The 24875-nt window shown below is 38.1% G+C and overlaps 1 long non-coding RNA gene across 2 annotated transcripts in view; it reads left to right on the top strand.

Annotated features, from left to right (window-relative positions):
• LOC145989200 (uncharacterized) overlaps window positions 1-24875 on the top strand; it is a 383184-nt gene that overhangs the window by 113265 nt on the left and 245044 nt on the right. For both annotated transcript variants that reach the window (XR_014441812.1, XR_014441813.1), the window contains one exon: window positions 17786-17905. This is a non-coding gene — a long non-coding RNA (uncharacterized LOC145989200). The remainder of the gene's footprint in view (window positions 1-17785; window positions 17906-24875) is intronic.

Genomic DNA, 24875 nt, shown 5'->3' on the forward strand with positions numbered 1-24875 from the left:
TGCCTATTTTTTTCGCTGGGAGCAGTTGTGCCCCTCTAGGATTATGGTTTTACTACAGTGGAGTTGGGAAAGGGAAAGATTAAGCTACCTTGGTTCCTGAAGATTAAAACCAAGGTCTATGTACTACTGTGAATTCCTATTTGGTTTTCGTGTTATGACAAGAAATATATGAAAAATACATGTATAAAGAAAAATATGATATAACTATTAATGAATATAGTGAAAATATGGTTTGATATTCTAATCTTAGATCAATGGTGTCTAGTGAAATAAAGAATTATATGAAGGGAATGTAATCTGAGTGTTGTTCAGATTGTGTCCCCGACACCATTTGGGTCCGTAGACCTATATTTCCAAAAAGAAGTAGATATGATGTATAAGTCCTCAGACCCTTAGCTTCTCGATGTAAGAGAATTGCTAATCTTGTAACCCTTAAAAAGTGGGTTAATCGCTTCTTCTTCTTCTTCTTTCTTCTTCCAATTCCATTTTCTCTTTCTCCCATCTTTTACCACAGTAAAAAAAATACAGATAAACCATTTAAAATAATATATACAAAAAAAAGCAACATAGAATTAAGAAGAAATACAAAGGAGTATAAAAATGAATATATATATATATATATATATATATAAGTAAAAATATGAATTGCAATTCATTGGAAATTGCTAGGACGATTTTAGCTTCCTTGATGGTACAAGGACCATACCCCTAATGAGGGTAACCATGGATCATTGATTCCATAGAAGAAAGATAAAATAAGTTGTATAGATAATGATAATCTGGTTTGTTGTTATCACAATCAGGCCCATAGGCCTATATTATCAGAAGAGAGAGTTAAGAGTGTTTGGTCCTTAGACCCTCAGCTACTCAATATTACGAAAATTGCTGATCTGGTATCCCTTAGATGGATTTCTCGCTTCTTCTTCTTTCTTCTTCCGGTATCTTCTTCTGCATCCCTCTCCTGCCATCCTCATCCAGTTCCTAATGGTGGTAATAGTACTGTTTCCATCAGCTGGCCCATCCAGAGCTAGTACATCGTTCGGTCATCCACACTGCTTTACCACACTTCCTTTTCTTCCTCTGGCGGAGGTAATATAATATTTCCTTCTGTTTAATGCAGTTGGTCATTGTTCGTAATATCGTATCTCCTTTCGCCTGGTTCCTCATTCTCTTCAGCTGTTCGATTCTCTTTCAAGTTCTTAGCACTCAATCTGCTGCTGCAGCGTCTCTCACTTGTTTCTTCCAGATCCAGATGCAGGGTTCCCACTTTGTTGTCAGCACCGGTGTTGCATCTATAGTTGATCTCTTCTATTGTGGATACTGCTTCAGCTAGTCTGTTCACAGACTGATGGCTGGTTCACTTAGACGTTCTTGCAGATTGACTCCACTCACACTTTGTCTAAGAGTTACAATTTGTTGGTCCGAGCGTTTCTTGCACTGCAGCAGGGCATGCTCAGGAGTGTCTTCTACTTTGCATACCCTGCATTCATTCGACGCACTAAGTCCAAACCTGTTTAGATATGAGCCATATGGCCCATGGCCGGTAATAAAGTGCACCATGCCTTTGGTAGGATAGAGTTTGCAGGCTACTTCCGTATCATCAAGAATATGAGATTATGTAAGGTAGTAGAAAAGACAGACCTGTAATTAGACTATAATTAGTGCTGCCATCTGCCCTCGGGTTTGAAAATGTACAATGCAAGTCGAACTATCGTTGAACACTTTAAACGTATCACAGCACTTTTGTTATTTTTAAAGAAGAAACGTTGTTTTTTAATAATCTGCACTGCGGTTGCTCATCCGAAGGATTCAACAAGTTCACTCATTCATGGTAAAACTTGAACAAATACTTTTCTTGACTGTCGTCAGTCTGTGGCGCTATCGTCGCACAACTGAAGAAAACAAGTGCTCATTTCGTACTTCGTATACTTGTGAACTGTACTGCAAACAACGGGGACTGACCTAAACCGGAAGTTCCGGGGGAACCAATGTTTATGTTTACACTTTTAACACGGTCTATATTTATCAGTCCAGCAAATTTCATCTTTTTGGCTGTTTCTCAGTTATCAATAGTTGACAGACGGGCAGATGGAAATTGAACACACTCGCACCCTGCGACAAACAAACAAACAAAAAAAATGAGGGAAAGATCACCCAAATGCTCTTGCGCAATGCAACAAGTTCATTTATGAGGTCATCATGGCACCGAGTGTACCCAATAATTGCGCTCCTGCAGGTTGTGATTAAACCTTGCGGAATAAATCTTGGGTCACACATTATCAAGTTGCCCGGCCAAGTTGGAAAACAAGATATTTCTTGTTTCTTTTTCAACCGACGCGTATACAGTTTGTTTCGTGTTTAACAGACATTAAGTAGAAAAAGACATGACGCAAAGTTGCGAATGAACTGTGTCACGATAAAAAAAATGCTACAAGAAATGTGCACGTGCAACCATTACTTCCTTTGTCTGAGATCACGTAATCATTCACAGATCTTTAATGGATTAACTTGGACGTCACGTAAAAGAATATTGACCTTTGATATTTCGCGATGACTGTCCGAGGGTATGAGAATATGAAAGGACAATACCGCAGAGTGGTTTATTGTTATGAAACTCAGTTGCTAGTTCTTGTGGATTGGATCATCTATCAAGAAAGTGTTTCGTGATACTTCAATTCTCTTTAATACCAAGGAAGGGTTCGTTAACTAAACTATAATATGCAGGTGTCATTTGACGACTAATCCAGAACGTTTAGGCGTCAAATGAGCAAATTAATCGCCAAATTTTGATTCGACAGTAAAAGGCATGACATTGCGAAGAACGTAAATGAATTCATATTGGAAATCTGGAGTCCAAGGATCGAATGGAGCGTTCAGGCAGATGGCAGCACAAGTTTTGTTCGCGCGTTTGCTACAAGTAACCATTCTTCCAATGAAATGCATGCGGGGTTCGATGATGTTATTACCTTAAATTATACGTTTAATTTGTTTTCAACATAAAAATTTTGTATCACAAACTAACCAACTCAGGTAACAGTATTTCTTTTGTATGGCCTCCTGCCAAGTACCGTAACGTTCCGTAGTATCTTTTCATTAGTATGGATAACGAACTCCCAACTCCCAGTCATTCAACCATCGTTTTCCAATCAGGAAATATTCAGAAACATCACAGGAATGCAGTGTCAGACAGCACTTAAGCTCTTCCTGGTCATCAGCGGTATAAACATGTAAACAGGGGAAATCCAGGAAGAGGCTACAGGTCTGACTCTGCATTTGTTTAGTAAATTGAATTTGAACAAATGTCTGGGAGGCAGGGAGATCGAGAGGAGTTCTAATTCAGTCTTTGAGGATCAAGTTACGATAGAGAGAGAGAGAGAGAGAGAGAGAGAGAGAGAGAGAGAGAGAGAGAGAGAGAGAGAAGGACGATTCTAGGGAGAGCGCTAGTCGCTAGTCAGACTCTACGTACAGTCACAAGCATAACCTCTCACGACAGATCTTCAGTTGCAGAACAGAGACAGGCATATCCTTACATTAGCCATGCTGATCCAGTCCTTAGGGGTGTGAAACTCAAGTGTCATGTGTTGCCATTCAAGTGTGTAAATTTAGTACCTCTTGCGCCTTACCATTAGGCTAACCGTGCAAAGCGAGTGCTTACCATCAAGGATGAATGTTGATTAGTGAGCTAAATTCCCAAAAGATCCCCCATACCTAAGGGTATGATACAGTACGCAGCTGAAGAATCAAGTCACCGATCGCTTCGGATTAAATTTTCTGCAAAAGCGCTAGAGTCACGTGCTAAAACAGAATTGTTGAAAGGTTGGCAGAAACAATGGACAATTACAGGGAAGACTAATGAAAAAAAATACTATTCAATTCAACCACGTATATCTAAATAACCTTGGTATCAAGATATAAATCATTCAAGAAATTATTTAAGAATCCTTCTTAGATGTCGGCTAAATTACACCCTAGCCCCTAAAGACTTGTACACTAGGAAGATTGTGCAACTGATCATGTTATATTTGAATGTCGTCTTAATGTAACTACGCGTGAGTATTTCTTAAGAGATCTAAAAGAAGAAGCAGGATATATTGAGGCATACGACTTGTCAACACTTTTGAGGAACCCGACAAGAAAATAATTTATGTACTTAGCAACTATATTGTAAGAGAAAATATTGTATTATAAAATTATGAAATGTAAAACAAATGTAACTGGTGCATAGCTAAAAAGCTACAACCAAATAACCAAATATACATTTATATATATATATATATAAAGCTAAGAAATGGCTTCGAAGCACGATCGTCCACTACTCGTATTGAGTTCTTTACAATTGCTCTTTTGAAAAATGAGGATCGTCAGCGACAAAGAAGGCACCACCAGAACTGAGAAAAAATTATTTATTTCGAAAGTTAAACTTTCAATTTTCACAATGTAAGTTCTTTATTGTTGAGAGTTAATGCATTGTATAATAACATGTAATAATTGAGTACGGTTTTGCTTTCTTTCTTATTGCGTTGTCAATAATTGCAATTTTTTTTTGCAAGATATCACATTCCAAGCTTGGTTTATAAAATGTTACTTCGATTTAAATAAATAATTTACGTAGAAGTATGGCTATAAGATATTATATTTTCTGTTTCTTGTCTTCTAGGCTTTAGGGCGTTTATGTGCAAAGGGAATTATACTCATCGATGCGATGTGAAATTAGAGAGAAAAATTACAATTTAAAATTCGTATTTGATACAAAGAGAGCACCTATTACAATTGACTTATTGAAATGGTACGATGTGTAGTAATCAATACCATGCTGGATTGTTTTGCGGGGGTCCCGACGCTGGTGATTAAACTGGCAAAGTACATAACACGATGTGTAGAATTAGAAATGTTGTATTGTGTCTATACACTGACCCAGGAATATGTGAAACATGTGAACGAAAACAAATCCTCTACGAAAGTAGTGACACGAGAGGGTTCGACCAATGAACGCGTGAGAAGGGGAAGTGAGTGCATGGAGGGGAAACGCGGATGCAGCTACTATAGCCGTTTGCACTAGCTACTAGCAGCGCGTACTGCTTCGCTCTGCCCACTTGCTTTGTCCCCTTCTGTACGGTTATGCGCGGCCTTGCTCCTCAGACCTCTGGGACAGGCTAAATACAGTTGGGAACGACCCAACTGCTGTGCTTATCTGTGTCCCACACTACCTGTACCGTCCCTACCTACCCCGTCGATGTGCTTGCTTTATGTTGTCGTACTTTCTTAAAAAGTGACGATCAAAAAGTTGATTTGTTTTTTTTTTCACATTTCTCAATGTTAGGGAGAATCAATCATATCGTGGGGTTCGCAAAGAAAAGCAATTTAGAACGTACGTATTCGTCGAAGAGTTGTTCAAAATTATTTCATCAGATTTTCACAGTGCATAGACGAACGGATCAAGAGTTTTATTTGCCATTGGTTTCCTTCTTCCAAATAAACAATCTACAACGTAATTTAAACATATGGTTGATAAGTTCAGTAAGTGATCTAAATACGGTTTTATACTTTCGTCAACATCTTTATTGTGTGATTTTGAGCAAGCTCATATTGGTGTGTCCAGCGTTTGGCCTCGAGCTATTTCCACGGGATGTCGTTCCCATATAGCTAAGAGTTGGTGGAGGAAAATTCAGCCATTGAATTTAAGCAAAGCATACCGAGAAAATTACTTCGAAATCAGAAATTCTTTAAAGAACTTTCCTGGATTACACCCGTCGAATGCAGAAGTGAGTGAAGATTTTGTTGAAATTTGTTGTTCCAGAACGCGATGTAACTTTCTGTGACTATGTATTGAAACCTTGCATTCACGAAAGCAACACTTTTCCTCCAGAAGGATGGGCCAATTTTTCATAAAGATCCGTCCAGACTACTAACAGTTGGGGGACGTTTTGTTCAATTCTAATCGCATTATACCCTTCCCACTCCATGTGTAGAAACTAATTGAAGATTAGCAGATTCAGTGTGATACGTTATAATCAGATCAAGAAATAAAAAGCAGAGCAAGGAAACCCACGAGAAATATATGTGTTGCACATAAACTGATGGAATATGAAACACGTACAATAACAAGCTGCAGTTTGATGAAATTCTATATACCGCTCTTCAGATTTTCACATAGGACGAAGTGAATGATAACACACATTTTAATCTACACCAACACATGCTGACAGTTCAAAGCCTGCAGAAAATGTGAAAGAAAATGCTTGCTCTAACTGGACGAGTTTTTGTACTAAAATTGGATTTTTTTAAAGTCAACTTCATGAGCAGATAGGCTAATCGGGACTGGACCTACAGTTTAATGTGGAATCTGAACCACCATGTACCTCCACCGGACATCGGATCCGGGACTTTATGCACTAGAAACTTTGTACGGCCAAGGTCGAGTTCTTTTTATCTGTGGCAACAAATTCATGAATTACAAATTAGATTATAGTATCGGATTCACTGAACCCGATTTTGTTGTAGACATAAATCTAAATTAGGTGGCACAACCAAATGTTTAATGCTGCGCATAACATACCTATGGCTATTATCATAATCCGTAAAGTGCGTGGTGGTTTGTCGGGTCATATTTTGTGAGTGGAGGAATGGTTGGTTGGCGATGAGTTTGGTCAGCGCACCGGAATTGCAGTAAAATCGGAGGGATTACGATATACCAAACTCTCCACCACTACATTTTACACATTATTTAATTATTTTTTACTAGAAAAATTGTAGTCAGTGTTTAGTGAATATGCAACTACTTTCAACTAACATTTTGGTGTTCTTTGCTACGTGATGCTAAAAGTCTCTCTTCGTTTAAATATTCTGCGAGGAAGTTGTACGTGAGTTGGTTATGCAGTTAGGTTCAGAGTCTCTCTCGAAATGTCGTTATATCTTCCAGTCACGATTAAGTGACAAGTGACGATATGAAGCGAAAAATTGCAATAAAAAATCAATTTTTCAGTCCCATACTGCGAAAAACATCGGAATTGCCTACATTCTAACCCACAAACCCTTCGTAAATATACAATTTCGCGCTTCAAAAACGTCTGATGCTGTCTTTAAAACACTTAATCTTTACATGGGGGAAACATTTCCCCGCAAATCTCCCCCAGCCAAAACAAAAAAAGAAAAGACGGAATCGGGTATAATTCACCCATATAACTCTATAGAACAGAAAATATTATTTATTTGAATTAACAATGCACGTTTGGTTAAACGTTTTTGGTAACCATAATAAAGAAACTAGTAAGCTTTTAATAAATTTGGAAATTTTGACCAGATTTTTTGGTAACTGTAAAGAAATGGGCATGATTACAAAAATAATTTGTTTCTGGTCATTTGTTTATCCACCATTTGAACAGATGTTTGGTTGCCAGAAACTATTTTTTTTGTTGTTATTGCAAACAAACTCTTTTTTTCTTCGTGCAATAACAATGGATAATGTCTAAATGCATTGCTAATAATAAAGATCCATTGTCATTAACATTAAGATATATATTTAACGGGAAGACGCCAAGCGTCCTCGGCAATAAGGATAAATTTTAACCCCTGCCAGGGGTGATTGATTCTATTCATATTACAATATAAAACCATATATTGTTTGAATTTATTTCTTTTTGTGCGAACCATAGGCTGTACGCACTACATAGTTTTGATTTTTTCTAAATATTTTGTTACATTTAGTTTTCTTTTAAGCTGTCTCTTACTTTGTCAGAAAACCATATATGCATGTTTAGATGTAAACTTGCTCATGATGCACGTACCGGTCATGTGTATATTTTTTACTCCAGCATCACATTATAGTGCATAAACTGCTAATGATTCACGTTCGGTGCATCAAAATACACAGATAAATGCATCAGAGGATACTTCTATCAGTTGCTGTTCCGTGTGATGAACTGAAAAATGCATCAGATACGATTCTTTCAAGATACCAGAATTCCACCTTTAAATGTGTCCATCGATGCACCGAAGCGAATTAACCTTGATTTGATGTTCACTGCTTCCAATCCAATGGTTCGTTTCCCAGCGGGGATCCAACGCAGATCCAGTCGCGATTCGTCTATCGTTGCATAATCTGAACTCGAAATATACTTTACCAATTGCTTGTTATTTATTCTTATTATATTAATTGCACTAGAGGTACACTAAGTTATACATTTTCCTTCTGCATCTTTATGTACTAACAAATTACATATTAATAATGTGTTGCAAGAATGCAGCATTATGAACGTTTGACAATAGTTAATAATACAATGAGGAAAAAATATGTGTAATGTGCGTGTGTGTGTGTGTGTGTGTGTGTGTTTCTAGGAGAGAATTACGAGACGGTCGTATTATAATTTGAACTGTTCTATGCGATAAATTCCCCACCTATACGTTAATTTACTTTCAATTATCCCCTGAGAGCCTAGAATGAAAAGCTAATTCAGAGCTGTTTTCGTCACCAACGAATATTGCCGAAAGTTTACGAACACACGGAATGAACGATGGAGCTATTTCAATGTACTCATCCTTGGTAATCAACTGCAGACAAGTTAATCCATCAGAATAATATGAGCTTTCAGGTTTATCATTACAATTTTAACAAATGAACAATGAAAAAGAGGAATATAATTTTGGGTTCCGTTTATGTCTTAATATCGGAAAATACTATAAATATTTGTTGGAATTATGTTCCTATTTATATGAAATAAGATTAATGTTCTTTCCTTCCTTCTGGCATTCGTTATAGTGCGAATAGTTACGTGTAGAAGATTGTAGTATTGCAAATATACGTTGATATATTAAGTATTTTTCCATCATTTGATCTCCTTTTTTTTTTTTTAATGAAAATCTGGTGCATAGTTGTAGGTATTTTGACGTCATGCCACTTCAACCAATGTCCGCCCACTGAACGATATTGGCCCCACCTGAATGTACCCTCCTTGGTGAGAGGTTCTGGGGTAAAGGCACAGAGGGCAGCACGGACTAGCGTCACGCACGATAGGCTCTCATGCCAGGAACACGAAGCGAGGATCGCCATTTTGGCCACCCGACGAAGCCGAACCGATCGATTCTACCAGTGCGAAGGGGTTTTCCGCCATGTTTGAGAAGTTTTTCTCTCTCGCGCGACCCCCTTCGGGGCCTACCCCTCGCAGCGGATCGTTACAACCCCTGCTTCCCCGCCCCCCGACACTCCCCGTTGCCTCGTGTAATCTGCCGCTTCAATATCCTGATGAACCAGGCCGGTAAGCAAATATGGCGTTTGAGCGTTATGTTACGTTGAAACGAGCTTCATGCCACAGACCGTCGCTCACACTTTGTTCTACATGGTGTGTAGCATCTTAGGAAAGTGGAAACTCGGCAGAAAATTTCCACCCTATTTAAACATTTTAGAAGTTAACTTAGTGCATATTTTCATTACTGTAATTACATGGCAGGTTCTTTATTAAGCGGACCACCCAGTCCTTGTTCAGGGGCGTAGCCAGTTTTTTTTTTTTCGGGAAAAGTCTTTCAATACAAAAAGGGTACAATGGGGCAATTATTAAATTGGAAATAATAGTACTGAAATAACAGCTTACACTGTACCTATGGCCATGCATATCAATTGTAACTACTGTAATAAACACTAATTTCGAACTAACCATTAACACAATCGTATTTTTGATTTTCAACTATTTATATAAATTATTTTTAATTATAATTTTTGGTTGTTGAAAATTGTGCCTCTTACCATGGCATGCTTTTTAAAAGACTCATTCATCACATTAGTAATACTCGTGATTTTTTGTCATTTCCAAACTGAAATTTCAGCGTAAACAATGCACTCTTTGAATTTGCAAATATCCTCAATGCATTGGCCATTATTTTCAGATAATTAGACAAAATTTCAGGAGATGCCAGGGCAAGGTGTGCACATATCTGACTATTTCAATGCTCTCATGAATCTACATAATAATAGGCTGCACATGGAGTAGTAAACTACATAGAAAATAACACATAGCTATATGAAGGGTTCGGGTGTAAAATATGGTAAGTGACATTTTCGTAATTTCTGACTTTATTAAGAAAAAAGGTTATTAGAAACTATACTGTAGATAATTTTTTTTTTCGTGTTGTGTTTACCAATTTCAGAAGGCTTCACTGAGTCCAATGAAAATTTTATGACATTTCACTCGAAATTTGAAGTATGACTCAGGAATGACCAAAATAAGATAGTACCTGTAAGAAATACACAATAATAATTAAGTCTAGATGGACTCAAATAACTTTAAGTGCCTAGCACCCAAATACAGTTTACTAAACAAACGAAAATTTAGTGCATCCAGTTTAAATACAAACACAAAAGAAAGGAATAAAAATATAATTCCACATAAGGATCTACAATTGTTCCATTAATAGTAAATTTCGGACGTAACTTTTTTAAGGTAATAAACTTCATGGTGAATGAGTAACTCATTTCGATGACTAACTTAGTTATAGTTACAATAACAATTACACTTACTTTCCGCTGAAGACTTACTTTAACTTGTAACATTCGATGCTTATTACTGCTCGATTCTCTGAACACATGTCTATTTCAAGTAAAGAGTAACTTTTGTTGAACAGCATGGAACTTCATTTGCTTATTATGGTGTGCTTGCAATCAGGAATCACGAAACATGTTAATGCAGAAGCCTACAAAGTGAAGCTGCTGTGAATTAAGCATGCAACGAAGCTGCGTTGTTCTCTACAGGGTCTATTAACACCAACAATGCGGATTTGCCTACAATCAGCATCCAACAATGCGGATTTCTCTACAGTCAGCATCCAACAATGCGGATTTCTATACAGTCAGCATCCAACAGTGCGGATTTCTCTACAGTCAGCATCCAACAGTGCGGATTTCTCTACAGTCAGCATCCAACAGTGCGGATTTCTCTACAGTCAGCATCCAACAGTGCGGATTTCTCTACAGTCAGCATCCAAGAATGCAAATATCTCTACAGTCAGCATCCAATAACGAGGGACTGCTGTCATATACCATGTTGTTTAGGCTACTTCCACAGAAATACCGTCTCTCCAACGTCAAGAAATTACAAAGGAAATACAGTTGTTAAACTTAACCCCTCCCCACCCCGTTCCTCGTCCCAGACACTGGTTTATTCAGAATGTTTCACTTGGTGGATGTAATGTCGTTTCTAAGGACGTGTAAGGGTAAATTTCATGCCAAAATGTAAGTTGGGCTTTGGTTAAAATTTTTAGGGCGCGTTACAGAAAATTTTTAGGTGTATGGTCCCAGTTCTTTTCAAAGTTGTTACTGATATCTTGAGAATCTGTCAGTTAGGACTATAGTAAAATTGTAATTTTACTTACTTTAAGAAAATGTTTGTGTATCACTGATATTCTGAAGTTTGAAAAATATATCTGTTTGGAGTTGGAGGAATTAGAATTACAACGTTCAGTGGAGTATTTATTCAAATAGTTGCAGGTCATCGTAGCACATTTCCAGGGGCGTAGTAAGGACTACACCTTCGGGTGGGGACCAACCTTCGATAAGAAAACTGTACTTTTAACCTTTTTGACTATAGCCCAAATGTTATTAACTAATACGCCATGTGGTTTAATCCACATGTGGGGAAAATAGCACTGAAAATACAATTTGCAATGTAGGCCTACCTGTCACTTCTGTATTCACAACATCCTGCTTTGGCAGAATGTTATCGGAAACCATTAAGAACTCACAGCAGAAAATTTCTGATTGTCGCAGCTTTCACAGAATGTATATGTGCAAAACATTGCGAAACTCGCGAGAAACGTTAAAAAATCACTGAATTTGCATTATTTCACAACTTATTACGTGTGCAAAATATGTTTAGTGGCTCACTTTAACACATATTAAGCACTTTTCTGCAACGCTTAACATGTGTCGGTTTTATTGCCATTTAAGTTGCCAACATACGACACAACATTTCCAGCTCGTTTCAGTTGCATTTGCGTGCAGTGAATGAAAGGTAATGTAATTTTGGTGCACTTCTACACCCCCAAAATGTATGAAGTACGTGTCGGTGAAATTTTCAGTGTACAACTGCTGTACAATTTGGTAATATTTCTGAAGGGATCCGACCCCAGTGAGCTCATGCATGGCTACGCCAGTGCATATTTCTTTTACTCCATACATCTAGAAAGCAACATGTGACGTGCGAAAGATGTGCAGCATTTACAAAGTCTGAAGTACTCTGTATATCCTTTGAAATTTACAAATTACAATATATTGTTGGTTAAAATTACTTGAAGAGCTTTCCGTTCAGATCCTGTCCAGAAGTTTAGACTTATCCATTCATCATCATTTTTACATTATGTTATCATCAGGGTTCTGAAACATATGATTTTTTTCGTTGTGGCCTTGAGTCTGTTCCTCTCCGATTACAATCAGGAAACATTGTCTTTATTTTGCTTTCTTTTGGCGTTTCGGGGTCCATTTGCGTCTCTCGGTATTTTTAAGATTTGTTTTATTACGTCTTTATTGTTTTTGACGTTTCTTGACTGCATTTTGTTTTTACATAGTTCTTCCAAGGACTTTTATTGTATTTTAGTTGTATTTACTTCTTGTAAAATCCTACATCGGTAAATTCATCCTTCACAATGGCAGGCAGACGCGCATTAAGAGTTCAGTGGATGCACAAGTAAATGTTCGTCAAATTGTTCACTGCTACTTTCATTAATTGTTCTTTTGCATCTTACGTGGTTTACAAGAATTGATTTTTAAAAATGCTGAAGTAGTTTTTGTGGCGTTTTGTTTCAATTCTTGAAGCTCTTATTTAATCAAAGAGAAAATCGGAAACAGTGTGTTGAGTTGTGGAATAATGTTCAACTAAAACATTCTTATGCTAAATCTACTTAGTAACTACATACGTGACCATTCCAACTATTTAATGAACCATTTGATTATAATTTTTCTCATATTCAAACGCAGTGAAGAGCTGAAGGAGGCGTGCTCAAGTGGGGGTGGTGAGGATCATAATTCTGCTTAGGCTCAATATTCTTTGGAAAAAAAGAAGAAAGAAAATGCAGGAAAAGGTAGCAAAATGAGGACTTCAGGAATGACTACTAAAAAGTACACGTAACCCCCCCCCCCCCCCCCTTTCGAAAATCCTGGGCACACCACTTGAATGTCTGCTATTTCCACTTGTTAAGAGGAAAAACACACATTGAACGATGTGAATCTGCTTTTAATTATCAAAACAACAATTGGCGGCGAACCATAAAGGTTCTTCTTACCTTTAAACTGCCTTTCAGTTCCCATCATATTTAATAATTCTCGTCGTATGTGATAGAATTATGTGTCTTTTGTAGTCGTAATGTCTGTGGTATGAGCTTTTACATTGAATTGGCAATGCCTTGGCGTTTGTCGCAGGGAAATATTGTGAACCCCCCCCCCCCCCTCCCTCTATGTTGAAAGATCGACCCTGACGTTTGGCAAATCTTGCGATAACTACGTAAAAATGTCACGCTTCGCCACTGGAAGGGGAATTCTATTGTTTCGGCCGGGGAGTGGAATGTACGCTAAGCACTATGATTGAATATTGTCCATCTTTTCTTGGGTGATATAAAAATATCTGTATCATCAAAAGTAGTATGGAGTGTGTAGTAAAGGATGATTTCAGTAGCAGCCAATTAGCACTTCAAGTGATATTTTAAAAGATATAGAAAATGTAATATTTGTGTGATATTTCTAAACTTTATGTAACTTAATGACCCCCCCCCCCCCATACACACACACATAATTTACCTGAATTTAACACTGTTACACTTTTGAAAAATGGACTTGCTTTACAAAGCCCCCTTCATAACCCGTGAGCCCTCCCTGTAGAGGTCTGCACGGGCCTAAATTGTAAGGCCCGAGTCCGGCCCGGCCCGAGGAAAAGAAACCCGAACCCGACCCGAGTCCGATAATAAGTAAACATGAGCCCGGCCCGAGCCCGAAAACATAATTAAAATTACTTTCCAATTCAGCATTTAAAAAAAAAATGGGCACTGTTGTACTTCGTTAACTAGCTGTTATAAAAAAATGTATTCTCATTCTCGAAGTAAACCTTAATTTCAATAATTAAAAATTATTTTTCGATGACAATATTCGCTAACAAAATAGCCACGAGGCCCGGACCCGACCCGAGCCCGAGAAGTTCTGGTTATTTATGGCCCGAGTCCGGCCCGCGGGCCGGGCCGGGCCTAGGCCCGAGGGCCTGGCCCGAGCCCGTGCAGACCTCTACCTCCCTGATAATCCGTGAGCCTTCCCCCTGGAGATCAATTCTGGCTACGGGCCGGTGGATGACAGTGGAGTTCAGACGAGCCGCTAGCGACAGCCATAGCAACTTGGAAGATCTATGCTAACAGCACCAAACTTGACCTTCCTAACCTATCCACGTGTGCATGTAATAGCTTAAATAAACAAAACTTACCTGCCTATAAGTTAGGAAGGTCAGGTTTGGTAAGGTAAGAAAAAAGTTCCCCGTGCATATAGCACCGTGCCGTGAAGGCACATTTGGCGGTTGCGGGCAGTGTTGCCACATGAAGGGAAATTTCCCTTTTTGAAGGGAAATTTGGAGCTAATTTTAAGTGAAAAGAGAAAAGGGAAATTCGATTGAAAATAGCGAATTTTCAGGGAAATTTTAAGACAGACTCAACATTAATTATATTAAACATTAAAAGAGATTCCAGTTTTGAAAATGAGAACTTTTTTTAAAAAAAAATTGTCGTATACTTTGTTCTGAGAGGAAGGGTGGAATTTGGGTTGGTCCACATCTGTCTACCGTTTGGGGCTGGAGGTTATTGACCATTCACCCTTATGTCCCGGCTTTGGGAGTGGGAGTCTGAGAATATTGTTTAAAGTTTTCCGTGGTTCTCTGAATTTTGCTTCAACACTGCACGTGCAAACCATAAAGTTCTCTTGGTCGAAAAACTATCTTTACTTCAGTCTTCATTGGACACTGGGTTATTCGTGTGCGAGTGCGATTGTTTGGTGGAAGGTTGTGTCCGTCTTGGACGATGGAAGAGCAAGGGGAGAAAAGGAAACGATCTGCAGCTCCAGAATATACAAAACGTCGTGGAGAATTATTGGAAGATGAAAAAACACCACGGAAATAAGTTAAATATTTCGGTGCGGAGTGGCAAGAAGTGACCAACAATACCTCTCAGACTCAATGGATTAAATTTTATTAAAAAAAACTTGCTGTGTTTTAGAAGTTTTCACCTAATATGTGAAATTTACCAGAATGGAACATTTACTCAGGTATGTACTATAATTTTTTAAAAATGAAACGTGTATACACATGCGCCGAATTTAAAAAAAATTGATGGGAGGCAAAAATGAGATTTTCCATACAAACTCTTCATATCTAAAGGAAGTGACGTTTCATCTGCGCCTAACTAGAACAGCCTTACTAGAATATTTTTAATTTTCTTCTGATGGTGTGATTAAGACAAGGGGTATTGGCCTCCCTAAATGCAATCTCTGTTTGTCTGTTTTGCTTTTTACTTAAGAAATCTTCAGTTTCCAACTTTAACATAGTTTTAGCGTTCATCTCAAAACGCAAAAAATTGTTTGGTTTAGCAATAAAATCTAAATCTTCCAAAAAAAAAACTTTAAAGTTATTGATTTTTTCTTTATTGTTTATTGATTTGGTTTATTTTACTTCACTTTTCTGCCACTTTTGGCTAATTGCAAAGATGGGGATGAGTGATGATATGATAAAGTTTATGAATGGACACTCACAAACACCCATGCCCAGGCTGGGATTCGAACCCGGGAACACTGGAGTCGTAGCATTTAAAAGTTAAATTGCTTAACATTTTATACATACATACGAACATGGGTCAACGATAATATTTATTATTATTATTATTATTATTATTATTAATTCTTTAGATGAAAGGAAAAAATGGTCGAAAAAGGGAAATTTTACCCCTTGCAAAGGGAAATTGTGCTTACACATTGTGGCAACACTGGTTGCGGGTGTAGGGCCCCACACGTTCTCGATCTCGGCCGTTTCGGAGGTGATGTGATCAGCACCCACCACCGGCCACCTTTACCCACCAGGGTTGCCCCCAGCTACCCATTGATTTGAGGCTGGGAGAGCCCCAGAGCCGCTTTTATGCAGGGGCAAGGCCGAAAAAATTCCGTCCTTAGATCATCCATCCCGGGAATCGAAGCCGGTACGTGGAAGTCAGACGTCCTGCTGTTAACATATATCTCCCAAGTTGCTAAGAATGTCCGCTCGTGAGTTTAGTACTTTGGCGCTAGTATATGGTTGCTTTCTGTTTCGGATTACATGTGTTTTTCAATGTATTAAACACGTGACAGTATAATGTCACGTACATAAATTTATGTATGAATTGTATTTCCTGACAGAAAATATTATTTGAAGTCGTTTTTTATCTCTTTAAAATTGATCGCAATGAGGATGAATGGAGATTGTGGAATTAGTGAAGGTGCAAGCACAAAGGAACTGCCAAGAGTTTACCCCGATAGAGTAGTGGATAACGTTGTCCCTTCACATTCAAGGTACCGTGGGTTCCATCTCAGGTGAAGACATATCGTTTAGTGGTTCGATTTCCACTTTAAACTGTATGTTCAGCCCCGATTAACATGTCTGAACATAGATTGGACTTCAACAAGCATTTTCTTGTTTTTTCTGTCTATCATTCATCCTCATCGTCGCGATTAGCCTCATGATGTGGAAGCTGACATTAAATAAACAAAACTTCAATACTCACAAGATTCTTCATGTATATGTATACTGCTTACATTTGTATAGGTATAAATTGTGCTTTTAAGTGATTCTCTGCTCTCGCCTTCAACTTACACACCCATACATTTTATAACCTTGTCCCTATGTTCAAAACATACAGTGTCTGAAGTTCTGTGGATATAACTATTGGCAATAGTTTCTTCGTATCAATAGATAACGCCCATTTCCCTTTTGATATGTGCAGGTTTATTCATATCTTATTTACATAAATTAAATCTTGGCCGTTATTCGCAAAAATCCACATTTCAGTGTGCCCTGTCATCTCTTCCCGAAGAGAGTGTGTATACTAGCGTAGCCAATGGCTTCACGAGCAAAAAAAACAACCCTTCAGTACCAAAAAAGGTGGCTGAAGGTATGTGTACATGTGTACCCGGTTTCCCACATGAGATGTACTATTGTATTAATATGGAAAAGATCAAGTGTGTGTATTAAAAGAAAGAAAGAAAGTTAGAGTTCCCGCCTATTCGTAGTATCAAGAAAATTCTACCTTTCGTCCCATAGAAAAAGACACCTCTTTACCTCGCCGTATTGCACCAAAACATCTGAGGGCGACTGCTCCCTTGCCTTCCTTTATATAGGCCCCGCTAATCACCTAACCGTTGCTGGGAACTTTCCGCTGGTCGGCTGTCCAGCGACACACCTACCTACCCCAACGGCCAAGAATACATACGTACAGGAATACATAGACATACACAACATTACCAAAACACATGCCACTAAAACCCAACCGATCCAATTAAATTAATTAATTAAACATATAGAATGAAAAGGATCATGTAATGATTACATCATTACACATTGTAGATTTTTCCTTTTTTAATTCATAGTTGTTGCAAGCAACTATACATGTTCTTGTTACATATTCATTTCCATCTAGCAACCATCAATAGCCACCAAATACTGTTTCCTTTTACTGGAATGCATAATATTTTCCATCCAACTCCAGCACACTCTTATTTCATTTACATAAGCTTCTCATTTCACTTTTCCAGACGCTGCTGGTTTGAAAATAGAAGAATCCACCGGAAAAATAATCCTGTGAGGTAATGAGCAGATCCTTTTTTTTTGTCCTTTCCTGGATCCAAGATGGCGCATGCTTTGTTGCGGACAAAGTAAGTAACCTATTTTGTTATTTAGATTCTTTTAATCCAACAGCATTTTAATAGTGTAACCCCTTGATACATTTTGCGGGACAATATTAAAGACTCTTGCTCAATTTTGGAGCCTGCAGAAAGAATCAAAAGTTACTCTAAACTACTTCTAAAGTAATACAGTAAACTCTCGTTAACACAAACTCGCTTAAGAAGAACACTCGGTTAACATGAACAAAATGTTGGTCCCGGCAGGGATGTATTGTATCTTATAGAAAGTTTTATCGGTTAAGGCGAATTTCGGTTAACACGAATTACGAACTGCTTTTTAGTCCGTTGCGTCATTAGATCTTATTTAACACGAACTTTCAAGGTTTCCACAATTTTTTTTCTGTTGTTTCTCTGCCGTTCCTCTCCTAACTATGTAGGAAATCGCTCAACAATCTCTATCATCTTTTCAACAATCAACTTATACAGTATTGTAACCAACAGATTCAGATCAACAATGTGTTGAAATGTGTTTTTCTATTCTTTTAACCATAGCCAGTACGAGTAACATCAATATTAAAACTTGGGTGCAATTGCTCGACGATCCCGATCATCGCGTCAACAATGAGCTTATACGTATTTAACCAAAAAATTCAGTTGTGTTTTTCTATGATTTAAAACGTAGAAGACGGAAACCCCAAGTTGGAGTGTGCTTTATGCACGCCGCATTCTGGAAATGTGTGTCATCACAACACATACAGAACTGTTTTGCAACAGAAAATGATCTGTGAGTACTTTTTTTAAAAGTTAATTACTGTAGTAGTGTTTTCTATGATGACATACATAATACGCATTGTAGAAAGAACTGTATTGCAACAATAAAATTTGAGTCCTCGGTTAGCACGATTTTTTTTTAACACGAACTCTTGATTTTTCGGTGCCTTGGGATTCGTGTTAACGAGAGTTTACTGTAGTACCTACCTTGTTCCTCAAATTCGGATCTGAGAAAGTTTGTGGGTGTTTACGGCGACACACAATATAGATATATGAAAGTAAAGAAAGCATTCCAACATGCTTTGAAGGCACATGAAGTGATGTGGAGGTAGAACCTCGCAGTGTCGTGCTGTGACCTCGCCACTTTGGGTGCAACTGATTATGAGTAAATCTTTAAAGCATCGCATATGCGCACCTCCCCCGAAAAAAAAAACACACACACATAAATGCATAGACGAGTACAGTGTTGTCAGTAGATGTGATACTTTGACAGGAAATGTGAATTTCATTTATCCCTGTCTGTAAATGTCAGAATCTTCTGTAAAGATTCACTTAAGATTAGTCCTCGCCGTCGCAATTAAATACAGAAAATAGATGTTAAATATCAAAATACAAAACTTTAGGGTGACTGAAAATCTCATGTGGTTTTTGAATTGCTGCATACACAAGTTTATGGTGAGCCAAAATCCTTTCCACTTACTTTTCTTGGGGAAAAAATCCACATTTATTATTTCGATCCATTTTCCTACCAAAAATGAAAGAGAAATTAAATGTTTCAGTTAAATTCAAAGGAAATTTGTTCTCTCTGATTTGCATACTATGACATAGCACTCATAAGTCCTTGAGAGTGGTTACAAAATGAAAATAAGTGTGAAGAACACAGATAATGACATTCAGCAGTAAACATCAGCCCCCGAGAGAAAGAGAGAGGAAAAAAATCGTAGGGTAGGATACATTCGATGAAGTAGAATTGCTATATTTGGAGAACACTAACGAATGATGGAAGATTCAGGAAATAGAAGAGCTTTTACGAGAAGATACTATAACCTTCTATAGGAACATAGACTTGGCTATAAGAAGCAGTTCCGAAAAGCATTTGTCTGGAGATGTGAAGCATGGACATTGGCTGAAGCTGAAAGGAGAAGACTGCATGCCTTCGAAATGTGATGCTGCAGGAGGATGGTGAGGATCAAATGGGGACAGAGTAACAAACGAAATGCTATGAGACCGGCACACAGCAAGAAAAGCCCGTGGAAATCATCATCCTATCAGATGCAGGATGGTACCTCCATATTTGTAGAGAACAGTGGCGCTAGTGTCGCATGTTTAAATCACTTGGAAACATGCAGTTGCCATATTTTTCGAGGTCACATGTAGCATGATGCTGGCGTAGGCCATATCCTAAGACAACAAAAGCATAAAGAAAACAGTAAGTGAACGAAGAATAGAAGAGTGGAAGGCCCAGGCTGGAGTACATCAAACAAATCGTTAAATACGTGAGTTGTGAAAGCTGCAAATAAATGGAGACGTTAGGGGACGACAGGAACACATGCAGCAAATAATCGGGTTAATATTTTCGAAAATATTAAACAACAGTTCTCTAGAAAGGTGCTTTGTTAGTGCTCAGGTAAAATTTGTTAATTTTCTGCCGGCTGGTTCTCGAGTTAAACGTGACCAAATTTGCTCCGTAAGCTTACGCAGGCTTGACGAGGAAAATGCTCATATCTTCAGAAGGGTACGATATCACCTTAAGAAATAAATAAATCGGACACATAAATGAGTTTTTCTTTTCCCGTGCCCACACCGAGAAGTGAAGTTTTGGAACACGCCAGGCTTCCTCCTGGTGGAGTTGGTCGTTTCAGGAAGAGAAATCTTTATCACAGTATTGATTTTGAAGAGATGTCTTGGGCTGGGTGGGGAGGGGGTGGCATCTTGTGACTCACGTTCTTCTCCCTCACGGAACCAACTTCTCCGCATCCCTCCTCCTCTCTCCCTCCAAAATCTGCTTCCACGGATAAGGGTTGGTTCCGAGACCAGACCGGGAAAGGAACCCGCCCCTGTGGCTAGTGCGCGACTCATGAAGGTTCCGGGATAGACTCTCGGCCTGGATTGTAATATGTGGAGGTCCGGGAGGATCATCATGGTGAGTTCCTTCCGTATCAGGGACGCAGTGAGATTTTTTTGGTCGGTAGAGGCACAAACATCAATTGAAAAAAGGTAGTGTTTCAAAATTGTTAGGGGAAAATAAAGCTATTGTAATTTTTTATATAAATATAAAAAAATACTACTTTTGCAGAATATTACTCAACGCATAACACAAAGTTTACAATTTTAGCGCCGTTTCTCACAGCATATGCGCAAAATGTGTTAAAATTCGCTTCAAACAGTACATACGAATCATGTAAGAAAATAATACTAAATTTGCATTATGAAAATTAAGATCCTCTACGTATAGGCCATATAATACAACATTTGCAAGGGTTTTCAGTTATATTTCCTAGCTTAACATGAAAACAAGAACCAACGAACGTTTTTTTAAAAAAATCGCACCCAAAAATCTAAAGAGCGACTATTTTTGTTTCTGGACAGTGTAATGTGACACAATTTCGGAAAGGGCCTTAGCCCATTGAGCCCATGCCTGGCTACGCCAGTGCCCCCTGTATAGAAGTTCAGTTTTAACTTTTAGGCTAAATGGGGTTTTACCACACCTCAAATATACGGTATATATTTCCGTATTTGGCTCATTCCACAGTCACGTATGTGACAAACATACCTTCCCATACCGGCACAAATAATGCCAATCTGGCTCACAAATGAAGTATTGGGATGAAGCCTATTTTATCGCATAAATTAGAATGTTGTTAACAGTAAATAATATCAGACAATAGATTACATTGAAGGTTTGATTGTTTCAATTGCTTTTTTAGTGTGATCATGTATGTGACAAATATAAGTTACATTTCACATACATTTCTTCTTCAAAATTCTGTGAACTATGCAAAACAATATGTATTCTGAAATTTTTTACAAATTACTAAAGGACTAACAAATAAATATCACTTAGCAGAATTAACAGATTTCTATTTAGAGTTTTCTTAATGTAGCAAAACTGTGCCAGTCATGTACCTGGCAAACCCTTCATATTATTTTATTTAACTGAGAATGAAAATACCATATTTCCACGATAATTAGGCAATCTGTGAATTACTATATCATTCAGTTATATGGTGCCAACATCATTTGATATCTATGAAGTTACGTTCAGACTGTTTCTTAAAGAATACTACACTAATATCAGTTTTTTTCACTGTAGACACTTGTGTGCAACACACGTTTCCACATTTCCTTTCTAAATCTTTTTACAGCAGGAAAGCACCAGGCTAAATATTTGAAATTCATTTTGTAGCAGATGATGACTGAAGATGCAATACCAGTGCATCACTTTGACGATCACAGCATGACTCTTTATCCTCACAGCAGTGCCGGATCTACAAGCCTTGGCCCCCCTCTCTACCTTCACCAACACTCACCTACCCAACTCAATTTTTTTAAATGGGAAGGGGTTTGGTTATGTGATAGTTCACTGTTTTCTCACACCTGGAAAATGATAGGTACATTTGTTACAATGACGCAGTCGTAACGTTTTTCTGATTAAAGGAACCTTTACTCCAGCATTTCTCGTGAAATTCTAGCCTGATTTGATTCTAGTCTGACTGCCATGCAGGAAATCTGGGGTGATTGATCTAAGATCGGATTTTTTCCGGCTTTGTCCCCGCATAAAGCGGTTCTAGGGCCCACCCAGCCTCAAATTAAATGGTATCGGGGATGGGGGGTAAAGGCGGCCGCAGCGTGGTGCTGATCACATCACCTCCAAGATGGCCCACACGTTTCCTAAATGTGCTTTCATGGCACGGTGCTAAATGCACAGGGAACTTTACCTGCATATATTGTATTCGTTTCTGTACCCCTGAGTAACTACTTTATTTTTTACATACGCGAACTCTCTACTATGTCAATACTTGTCTCCGCTCCCCCGCACTGCGGGGTTTTGCGGCTTGTAGATCCGGCACTGCCTCACAGTAACACATCTCTTGTATCAGGGCGTTCAATGACTTCACTGTTAAATGGACCAACATGATTCCTGGAACAGGATATCTGAGGGCATATTCCTTCTTAATTCCTGGAGCTTCTTTACTGAGATTCCACTCAATGTGGATTTAATATATAACTTTTTACATCACTGAAATTATATTCACATTTGGAACTACTTTTGCAGTTACTGCAGCTCGTTGTGTCATGACTCCTTCATACACTCGAGACTTGCACTGCCACAAATACCACCAACAACTCCTTTCCAACGGGAAGATGCTGAATACTTTCATTCAAAACCCAAAAATCGTTCTTGTGATCTGGATATCATGTAGACAAGGTACGAAATGAACTTGTTTCTAAATCCACTCAATAGTCCATCACTCCAGATTACCAGTTTGGGTTTATTAACTTGAAACCTGAGAACCTCAATGAGTTTCAAAATGAAGACAGACATGGACTGCTTTGTTGATTTATCTTTTGTGTGAATAAGATAGTACTGTGTTTTTTGCTTGTCTTAAAAAAAAGCAGCAGTGAATATGGTCACACACTGTGTACTCCAAAGCACTGATTGTACTTCAGATTGTCAGTCACATGAAATTCATAGCAAGATCAACAGTATTGCCTCTTTGTATGTCAGATTGGAAGGCTGCAACTTGAATTATTTTCTATTCGTCACTAGGTGTATTTTTAAGGAGAAAACTTACATCAGAATTCTCTGCTTTGAGCAAAGCATGTGCACTGTAAGGTAGTATTTTTGAACATGTTTTATAATGCGATCTGCTTTGAAATGCTTTCGGGTTCGATACCCATTGGAGGCGCATTGCATAGTGGTTCGGATTCCACTTTAAACTGTAGATCCAGTCCCGATTAGTTTGCATGTGCATAAAGTGGACTTCGAGCAACAATTCACTGAATGAAATCAATCTAATGCCATCTTTCCATAGTCATCTCATCTGGAAGAGTATATACAATATACAATGTATATACAATGTCCAAACTGTATAAAACACTATCACTAATACCTGCCAATACTCTGTATTCACTATTGTCAGGTCCACTGTTAAATAGAAAATAAAATACACTATTCTAGTCATTAATATCTGCATAATGACAGTGTTACATACCTGCTTCAGATCACAAACCTGACCACTGTCACATACATCACCACCATAAATTGTAATATTGATTACAATTTTAATTATTATTTTTTGTATATTTTGAAAACCTTCCATGATTGCTTTTTGCACACAATATTTGGAGATTTACATTTGAACCATGTAGTATCAAGAGGAGAAAAACCTGTGGACGGTCTTGTTTGTGACATCTGAAAACCTCTACACTAATATCTCATACCCAGAACACCCATAATACACCCAAAGTTTTGTAATGGTGTATTGTTACAAAGTATACTCGTATATCCAAAATGAAAAATGCATATATAATTAACACTTGAAGTGCAGAATAGATGGAATAGGGTATCAGGAACCGGACCATATTTCACTACACGATTTCTGAACAGCTACACAATATTTGTAATGTATGCCAACATCTGAACTTCTGGAGCTAAAATAAAGTTGACTACCAGAAAGATCACATATTTTTAAAGAGATCAAACTGTTTGCCACCATAATTCAATGGAAAAAAAAATTGGCACCTTGGTTTCAAATTCTGTGGAATGAGCCTATTGTGTTCCTTTGCAAAGCAACCCAATGCAGACACCGGGTCGTAGCAGTGATGTGCCGCAGACTATAATTTTACGTCTACATGCGTTGTCTACACGTAATCTACGCGTAGATTACATTGGGTTGTAGTTTGCATAGACTACGTAGACAATCTAAAGTGCATTAAAATTAATTTTCAAGGGTTTCATGAAAGGAAAGTGAAATTTTCAACTATACTGGTTCCTAACGAAATGAATCCTATTTACAACAAAATTTATCTTCTCTTCTATCATCAACTATGGAGGAAGATAAATAGTATGCAAAAGAAACAACAGATGGCAGTCGTGAGGCAAGAGTGGTCTTTCCCATAAAACACTAGAATATTTCCTATATTAGGTTTCTTCCTACGTGGGAAATTGTTCGAATTTGGAAGAAAGAGTATGAAAAGTTCTGCTCACACATCAGCAACTGATACT

The sequence above is a fragment of the Lepisma saccharinum genome, chromosome 6, assembly GCF_977018435.1.
Source record: "Lepisma saccharinum chromosome 6, izLepSacc3.1, whole genome shotgun sequence".
NCBI lineage: Eukaryota > Metazoa > Arthropoda > Insecta > Zygentoma > Lepismatidae > Lepisma > Lepisma saccharinum.